This window comes from Panthera onca, chromosome D1, assembly GCF_046562875.1.
Source record: "Panthera onca isolate mPanOnc1 chromosome D1, mPanOnc1 haplotype 2, whole genome shotgun sequence".
Lineage (NCBI taxonomy): Eukaryota > Metazoa > Chordata > Mammalia > Carnivora > Felidae > Panthera > Panthera onca.
In genome coordinates, this window is record NC_138348.1 from 56306877 (window position 1) to 56314602 (window position 7726).

General features: G+C 56.0%; 1 protein-coding gene across 5 annotated transcripts in view; it reads right to left on the reverse strand.

The window, feature by feature from the left end:
- The window catches only part of ARAP1 (ArfGAP with RhoGAP domain, ankyrin repeat and PH domain 1), a 67102-nt gene extending 60512 nt beyond the window's left edge, over positions 1-6590 (reverse strand). For all 5 annotated transcript variants that reach the window (XM_060607680.3, XM_060607679.3, XM_078433116.2 and 2 more), the window contains exon 1: positions 6460-6590. The gene's annotated coding sequence lies outside the window, so the exon portion shown is untranslated. The remainder of the gene's footprint in view (positions 1-6459) is intronic.
- Positions 6591-7726: the final 1136 nt, after the last annotated feature.

Genomic DNA, 7726 nt, shown 5'->3' on the forward strand with positions numbered 1-7726 from the left:
ATGAAGGTCCCCACTCAAACAGATAAAAGCCTTACCCAGGGGGCACCTGGGTGGCTCAGTTGGTTGAGCGTCTGACTCTTCATTTCGGCTCAGGTCGTGATCTCATGGTTCATGGGATCGAGCCCCGTGTTGAGCTTTGCACTCATAGCACAGAGCCTGCTTGGGATTCCCTCTCTCCCTCTCTCTCTGTCCCTCCTCTGATGGCTCTCTCTCTCAAAATAAATAAGTAAACTTAAAGGAAAAAAAAAGCCTCACCCAGTTCGCATATCAAGGAGTGCAAAGCCTGGCACTTCCTACTCCAATCCACCGGGACATGGAATGCTAACACCTGCACGCAGGCAAAATCACAGGTCTTCCAAGGACGCGTCTGGGCCCAGGAGCACACACGTTCACACACGGACACACGCACGGTGCCTGCCCAGAAGGACGTGGAGCAGAAAGGAGATGGGAAGCACAACCAAGGAAGGAGCTTACCCAGTCAGGAAGTCTTCCAGGAGGAAGGCACTTCCCTCATGGGGTGGAAACAGGTCTCCTCCCCACGAGGCAGCTCCCACTCTCATGCCCAAGGCCCTTTGAGGGCAGCTGCTATGCCCATAGGCTCAGATGGGCACCGGAAGGAGTGGGTGGGGGTGGCAGCATTGTGAAATATCCAAAGGCCCTGAGCCAAGGCCCGGCGTCCCTGCCCCAAGGAGGGGCAGGGTGCCTCCCTTCTGGCTCCCAGGCTCAGGTCTCTGTCCACCACTCTGTCAGGGCCCTTGAGCCTGGCTCTGCCCTCCAAGACTGGACCTGGGCCTGCTGAGCCACATTCCACGTTGGCCCTGGGAGGACCTGGCTCCCCCAGCAGTGTGACCCAGACCTTGCTCTGTGACCCAACCAGCCATCAGCCCTCCCTGGGCCTCCCCTTAACCCCATCCTGGTATCCAGCACGACAGCCCCACTGCCAGCAAATGAAGAGGAGTTGTGGCCCCTGTCCATTCCCTCCCCATTCTCCACCAAGATGGCTATCTCTTCTGCTACCACCTCGTCCCTTCCAGGGTCCGGTTCTCGGATTTCTTGAAAGGAGACAGCTGGGTGCACATGCTGGGGGTGGTGGGTATAGACAGCACACAGAACCTGGGGGTCAGCTGTGCCACAGGCCTCCAGAAGCAATGCTGAGAAACTCCGGGCCTTGTCTGTCTGGTACCAGCCGGCCAAGGTGTGGCACAGGACTCAGCCTCAACTTAGGGTCTACCCAGCCCAATTCGAGGCTTTGCAGGCTCTTGGAACCCAGATTTTTGGAAATTCAGAGGCTGGGAATCGCCAGCACACAAAGCTCTAGAATCCTTGAATCCCCAATGCCTAGAATCTCAGACTCAGAATCCTAAAATCCCAGCTGCTCAATGTGAGGAGAGGGTGGGTGGGAGTGAAGCGGAACGAAGAAGGCCCTCTACCCCACCTCACCTGCTCTGTTTGATTGGTTCCTGTCCTGATCTGTCCACACCTAGAGACTGCTGTGGAAACTGCTGCTTCTTGCTCCCTCTCTGAAGATCGAGGGATGCTGAATTCATTGAAGTGATCAGTCCAAAGCCTCTCATTGAACCAGAGGTCAGGGACAGGACTCCAGAGCCCAGGCCCTGGCATTTTGTGGAAAGGAGGTAAAGGGTGAAGAGGATGTCCAGGAGCAGGGCAGTGCCCTCTCGGGCAGTAAGGAAGGAAGCAAAGGAGACCCAGACATACGGAGTAGCAAGATGCAGTGATAGCTCCCCCTTCCTGGGGGCTGACCTGCCCCAGGACTGGCCAGACTCTCCCAGGAGACCCGAGCAGCTGAGATCCCAAGTTGTGACCTCGAGTTCCTTGCCCTGGGAATGGGGACAGAGGAGTAGCAGTGAGAGGGCCCAACCCTCCTCTTTCTCCCCCTTCCACACACATTTTTTGCCCTCACAATGAAGATAATAAGGAAGAAGATTTTGCCACATTTCTCCCTCCTGTCATCTGAGTAGGGTGGCCTCTTGACCCCTGAATCGTCCTCTGGACCCCGCTGGTACTGAGCACCACACTGTTGACCACAGCTGGTGCCTGCTTCTTGGCTCTCAGCTCTGGAACCATGTTTCCCAGGTTTGTTCATCCAGTCACTGACATCCAGTTGTTCCATATCCCAGGCACTTTAAGAGGACTCAGGTTCTCGGTTCAGTCAGGGAGAAAGATCTGGACCCTGTGACAAGGCAGGTGGGCAGTGTCTGAGGGAAGCTCAGGGCTTCAGAGGCCCAGGAGGCCCTGACCGGGGCCCAGGTAGGGAGGTGGACTGCAGGCCTCAGAGCCCCTGCCTGGGTGCTGGCTCTAGCTCTCCCTTTCCTCGGCTGAGAGACCACACGGGCAAGTCACTTAACTTCTACTGACCTCAGTTTCTTCATCAGCAAAATGGGGGCTGGGGGAACCACTGTATTCAACAAAGCCCAGGGCTGCCGGGACAGGATGAGAGCAGTGAGCAGGTCTCCAAGAGATGCTCATCATCCTAGAGGCGGGCCCGTGGGCGGGCTCAGGGCTTGCTAGCGGTCAGTCCCGTCTACAAGCAGGATGCCCTTGCAGGCATGCCATCCTCACAGCTGGGTGCCAGCAACGTCACGTGACCAGGTGGCCCTCTACTGCCTGCAACCCAGACTAGGAGCTCCCAGGGTAGAACGGGGTTGGGATCTCCTCTGTCCGCAGTGTCTCCCGGTGCTCACAGTTCTCATTGTGGAGAGGAGGAATTCAGGCTCCCAGCTCTTCTATGTAATGGATGGTCTCAGGCAAATCACTTTACCTTTCTGGGCCTGTTTCCTCATCTGTAAAATGGGAACTGGCACATACTCCAAGAGAACTGTTGAGGATTAAATCGATACCAAAAAATGCTTCCACAGTACTCGGCACGTACTAAGCCTCCAAGAAACAGCAGCTACTGCCACTATTATCACTACCATTAAACAATAATTCTGTTATCAAACTGGTCACTTAATTCCACATCCCCTCCCACCCACTCTGATTTTCCCGATGTCTGGGACAGATGTCCTCATTACAGGACAGACCTTCTATGTTCCAAAGGCTGAGACAGGGAAAAATTCCACAGGAAGGTCATGTGGAAGACCAACCATGCACTGCCCCCGTCCCCCACCCCCAGCTGTCCCTGACACCCGGGGTCATCTGCCTCTTTGGGCCGTCCTCCCCAGAGCCCTCATTGGAACGTACAGGTCTGGGGGCCTGATGGCAGCAAGGGTAAGTGGCCAAGATAGCCTCTCTGATCAGGGCTGGGCGTTCTGGTGTCGAGTCAGCAGAAGGCCCTGAGCTTTGTGGGCATTGTACTCGTAGGGGATCTCTGAGGGCCCTCATATCCTCGTGCTTAGCACAGAACCCCTTCCTGAAATATGAAACACCCCTCTGTGCGGGGCTGTGAAAGGGGATGAGTCCAGGCAGACTGAGACTGGAGCAGGGGGTGAGAGGGGCCACCCAAGGGACTGGACTCTACTCCTAAGCGAGGGCTGCGTCTGCTTGGCTGGGGTCACACTCTGCTCAAGGCTGCCTTGGCCACCATCCAGGGGAAAGCCCCTCACTGAGTGGGACCCTGGACTGAGCTCAAGGAGTAAGGTCAGGCTAGGGGAGAGGAAATCAGGCCGAGGGAGGCCAACAAACTCCTGGGTCCTGATCCTGCCTCTACCACTTATTTGCTATGATTTAGGCAAATTACTTAACCTCTCTATGCCTCAGTCTTTTTATCTGCAGAATGGTACCTAACTTCTGGGGTTTCGGGAGGACAAAAGTGGTTAATATACATGAAAGTGCCTACACCAGTGCTATGTGTCTATTTACTGACATCTTTCTCGCAGATGTGATTACTCAGCTCTTTCTCAGTCTCTTCCCCTATGTTACAGGAAGGTGATCCCTGTCTCATGGAACGATGTGAGGTTAAATAAAAAGCACAAACGTGCAGCGTCAGGCACATGATAGGTACTCACATCAAGAAGAGCTCCCTCCCTTTCCCTCTTCTTTCCCCATGAGGGCTCAGACCAGGAGTCGGATCAGTCCTGACCCCCACCAAGGCTCAATGTGTGATCCTGGTCTGATCTCTGACCCTTGGCTTCAGTCTCTCCATCTGTGAAAAAAGCTTCTGGGCCAAGTGGTCTCTGAGTGTCCGTGACTATATTATCTGCTCCCACCTCCGCTCCCTCCTTCCTTTTTCATTTCCAGCTCATGTCCTACAGCATCCCCTCTTGCTTCAACAGAACCCTTGAGAGCCTAAATTTGGGTGGAGGGACAGCTGGTGGGCAAGGGGTATGAGCCCTCAAGCAACCCAGGGCCCATCCCAGACGCCCAAGGGTTAAGATCCAGAGTGAAGGGCGGGGGATGGGGGGTGAGCGGCAGGGTCAGTGCTGGACAGGCGGGCCTGGAGCCCAGGGCCTGCCTCCCCTCCCCCCACCCTGGGAACAGAGGCTACTTGTTTGGGCATCGGCCGGCTGGCTTTGAGCTTGGCTAAAGGAAGAGAGGGGTGGGGAGGGGAGGGCCCCAGAGAACAGAAGGGACTCCCCTCTCTTCAGCTGATGCCCTACTCTGACACTAGGCTAGTTTACCACTAGCCCCTAGGACTCTCAGAGGCCCCTTACCCCTCTGAACTGACCCCTTCCCTCTAGGTTCTCTCTTTTCTTCATTCAAACACTCACTGCCACAGACAGGATTTAGACTCAGGCCCAATTCTTACCCCAGCAGTCTCTCTCTGGAGCATGAGACGAAAACTTATCACCCCATCCTGCAGATGGAGAAATGGAGGCTCTGAGAAGTTTGGGGACTTGCAGGGTCATGTAGTATTTGGTGGCTGTATAGGGACTACCCCACATCCCAGTCATCCCCATTGCTCTGCAGGCCCCTTCCCCACAGAGCTCCAAGGAGATCTTTCCTAAGCTGTGCCCCTAAGCAGGACTGAAAGGCTAGGCAGGAGGAGGAAATAAGCAGCCCACCTGTGAAGTTCCGAAGGACCTAGGAGATTTGGATGGGGAGAAAATTTCTAGGGAAAGAGGGTGGGGAAGACAAGCAACCTGCACAAAGGGCTGAGGTTTCAGGTGCACAAAAGTATGGCTGGAGCCTGAGAGGTGGTGGGGGTGCGGCTGGGGCTGAATGGGAGGGCCTGAATGCTCCCAATGAAGCGTGGGGGCAATCTGGGTCCCTGGTGGCCTCTGCCCACTTCCACCTCACCTTTTGCCCTACTCCTGTGAGCAAGTGGTGAATGGGGAGGCAGGGTCTGGACAATCCCTAACCAGCCATGGAACACAGGGATGAGTTCTCTACACCCAGCTCCAGCTACCCCTTCCAGTCACACCCATCTCCTTGCCATTTCTCATATATACCATGAACGTTCCTGGTTTTGCACAAGCTGTGCTGTCCTCTGGAAGGTCCTTATCCTTGTTAATTGCCAGTTAACTGCCAAGGCCCATTCCAGTCATCTCTTCTTCCCTGGGCCTCCAAGAGTCCCAGTCCCTGATTCTACCTCAGTACCTGTCTGCACTTGTCTCTGTGACTCTGTAATGAGCTTGCTGGGAGGTCTCCCCTAACCTGGACACTCTCTGCTCTCCAAGGACAGACATCCTGGATGCCTCTGTCTGGACTTGGGTGCTCACTCAGCACACAGTCAAGTCCTTTCTGAGCACCTCCACAAATCTGTACCACCCTGTAGCACCTCCCCACCCCCAACCAAGCCTGGAGATCAGGGAAGCCTCCCCAGGACCGGAACTTTGGAGGAGGGAAATGCATATGCCAAAAGCCACACTGTAATGGCTCCTGACCAGAGTTCCCCAAACACCAAAAAACCACCCTTGGAGATCTGGGACCAAACACCCACCCTATGCCCCCAGGCTGCACTCCAAGCCAGCTCTCTCCAGTGCCAATAACCCTCTCCCGGCTTGACCCCATTCAGTGAACACACACCTCTTTTTCCAGCAATTGGGCCAGGTAGGGGCTCTTGGGACGTCACGCCTCCATTTACTGGTGGGGAATTGAGGCGCAGAGACCGGAAGTAGTCTGCCCAAGGTCACTGGAGCCCCAGGTACAGGGCACAGGATCATACGAACGCTCAGAGCTGTAAGGGTCTCCGCGCTCAACGAGACGAGAGCCACTGGAGCCTTCATTTCACACAGATGAGAAAAGCAAGGCGCCGGAGGGCTGGCTGGCTCCGGCTCCTGGGAGCCTTCATACCAAAGGACTAAGAGCTGGAAGTCCCCTCTCCCGCCGGTTCGCGCTCCTCCCCTGCCACCTCTGGCCCGACCACGCATCCTCAGGAGGCGACCCTCATCCCTATCACTAGACAGAGACGACAACTGACAGAAGAAACACCCGCGGAAGTGGACGCCGAGGGCACGGTCGGCGTGCGGCCTCAGCTTTCCCTTCTGCGAAATGGGGAAACTCCGGACAACACCTGCCGAAACGGCGGCGGACGGAAGAGGCCCCAGCAGCCGCACTTACCTGTTCTGGGCGAAGATTCCACGTGCGGACCCGGGGACCGGGGTCCCAGCGCCGCCACGGACTCAAGCCGCCGTAAACTCGCGACCGCAAGCGGGACGCGCCCACCCCGCCGGGCGCTTCCGCCGGCCCCCACGTGACGCCCCGGGGAGCGGAGGGCGGGGAAGGCACAGGGACCCGCCCCCTCTTCGGCCCCGCCTAGTAGCGATCTTTGAGTCAGCTGGCCTGGCCCGCCTAGCGGACAGGTCAGACTGTGCGTCTCTCAGCCCCTCTCGCTGCTTGCATGTCCGTCTGTCTCTTGAGGCTCAGGTCTACCTCCACAACCCCAACCGCTGTGTCTCCATCTCTTCCTGAGGCTCCCTGCCTCTTGCCACCCTTCTCCTGGAGACTCTACACCCTCACTCCCACCCCTCACTCCCACCCCACTCCCGTCCCAGGGGTCCAGACCCCCAGGGTGGAAAGAGACTTTAGGAGGCAGGACGACCTAGGGCCCTGACCTCCTCCTCCTGGAAGTCCTTTTGCACCTCATTCTCTGAGGATATCCCACTTCCCTCCCTAGGCACACGTCCCCATGGGGCAGGCTGGTGGGGAAGAGTCCTACCCTGTCAGAGAGCTCAAGGATCCCTTGGCAGAAGGCTACCTACAGCCTGAGGTCCTGGAACCAAGGCATCTTCACTGGCCAAGATTGGGAGATTTCTGCCTATCCTGCCAGCACATACACAGATGAGGGCCCTGGGTTTAGCAGGAATTCCTGGGTCCTGGGTCCCTGTCACCTCTGGAGCCAGCCAAGCCAAAGACCTTGACTTCTTAACTTCTCTATGCTTCTATTTCTCCAAATGCCTGATGGAGATACTTGGAAAAACAGCTCTCACCAAGATGGGACGTGGGGATTGACTCTGAAATTAGAAGTCATTAATTTGAGCACCTACTACATGCCAAGCCCAGTGCTGGGCATCTTATTCCTTTTACCTAAATCCTCATACCTCTCCTTGAAGGCAAAAAATCATCACCCAGGTTAGGGATTAGGATATGAAGCTCCAAGTAGTTCCAGGACTTGTTCAAAGTTACAAAGCCAGTATTGGACAAGCCTGGGATTAGAACCCAAGTCTTGGTGAGTTATAGAATCTCTTGCCAACCCTTCACTGGACATTCACCCTGCCCCTCTAGCAAAGAGTTGATGCCACGTAGGCTGTGTCTTCCTGACAAGGCTAAGGCAAGTCATTTCCCGGGAGGGGAGGACGGGACCAAACCTTGGAGAGAACTTCCCAGC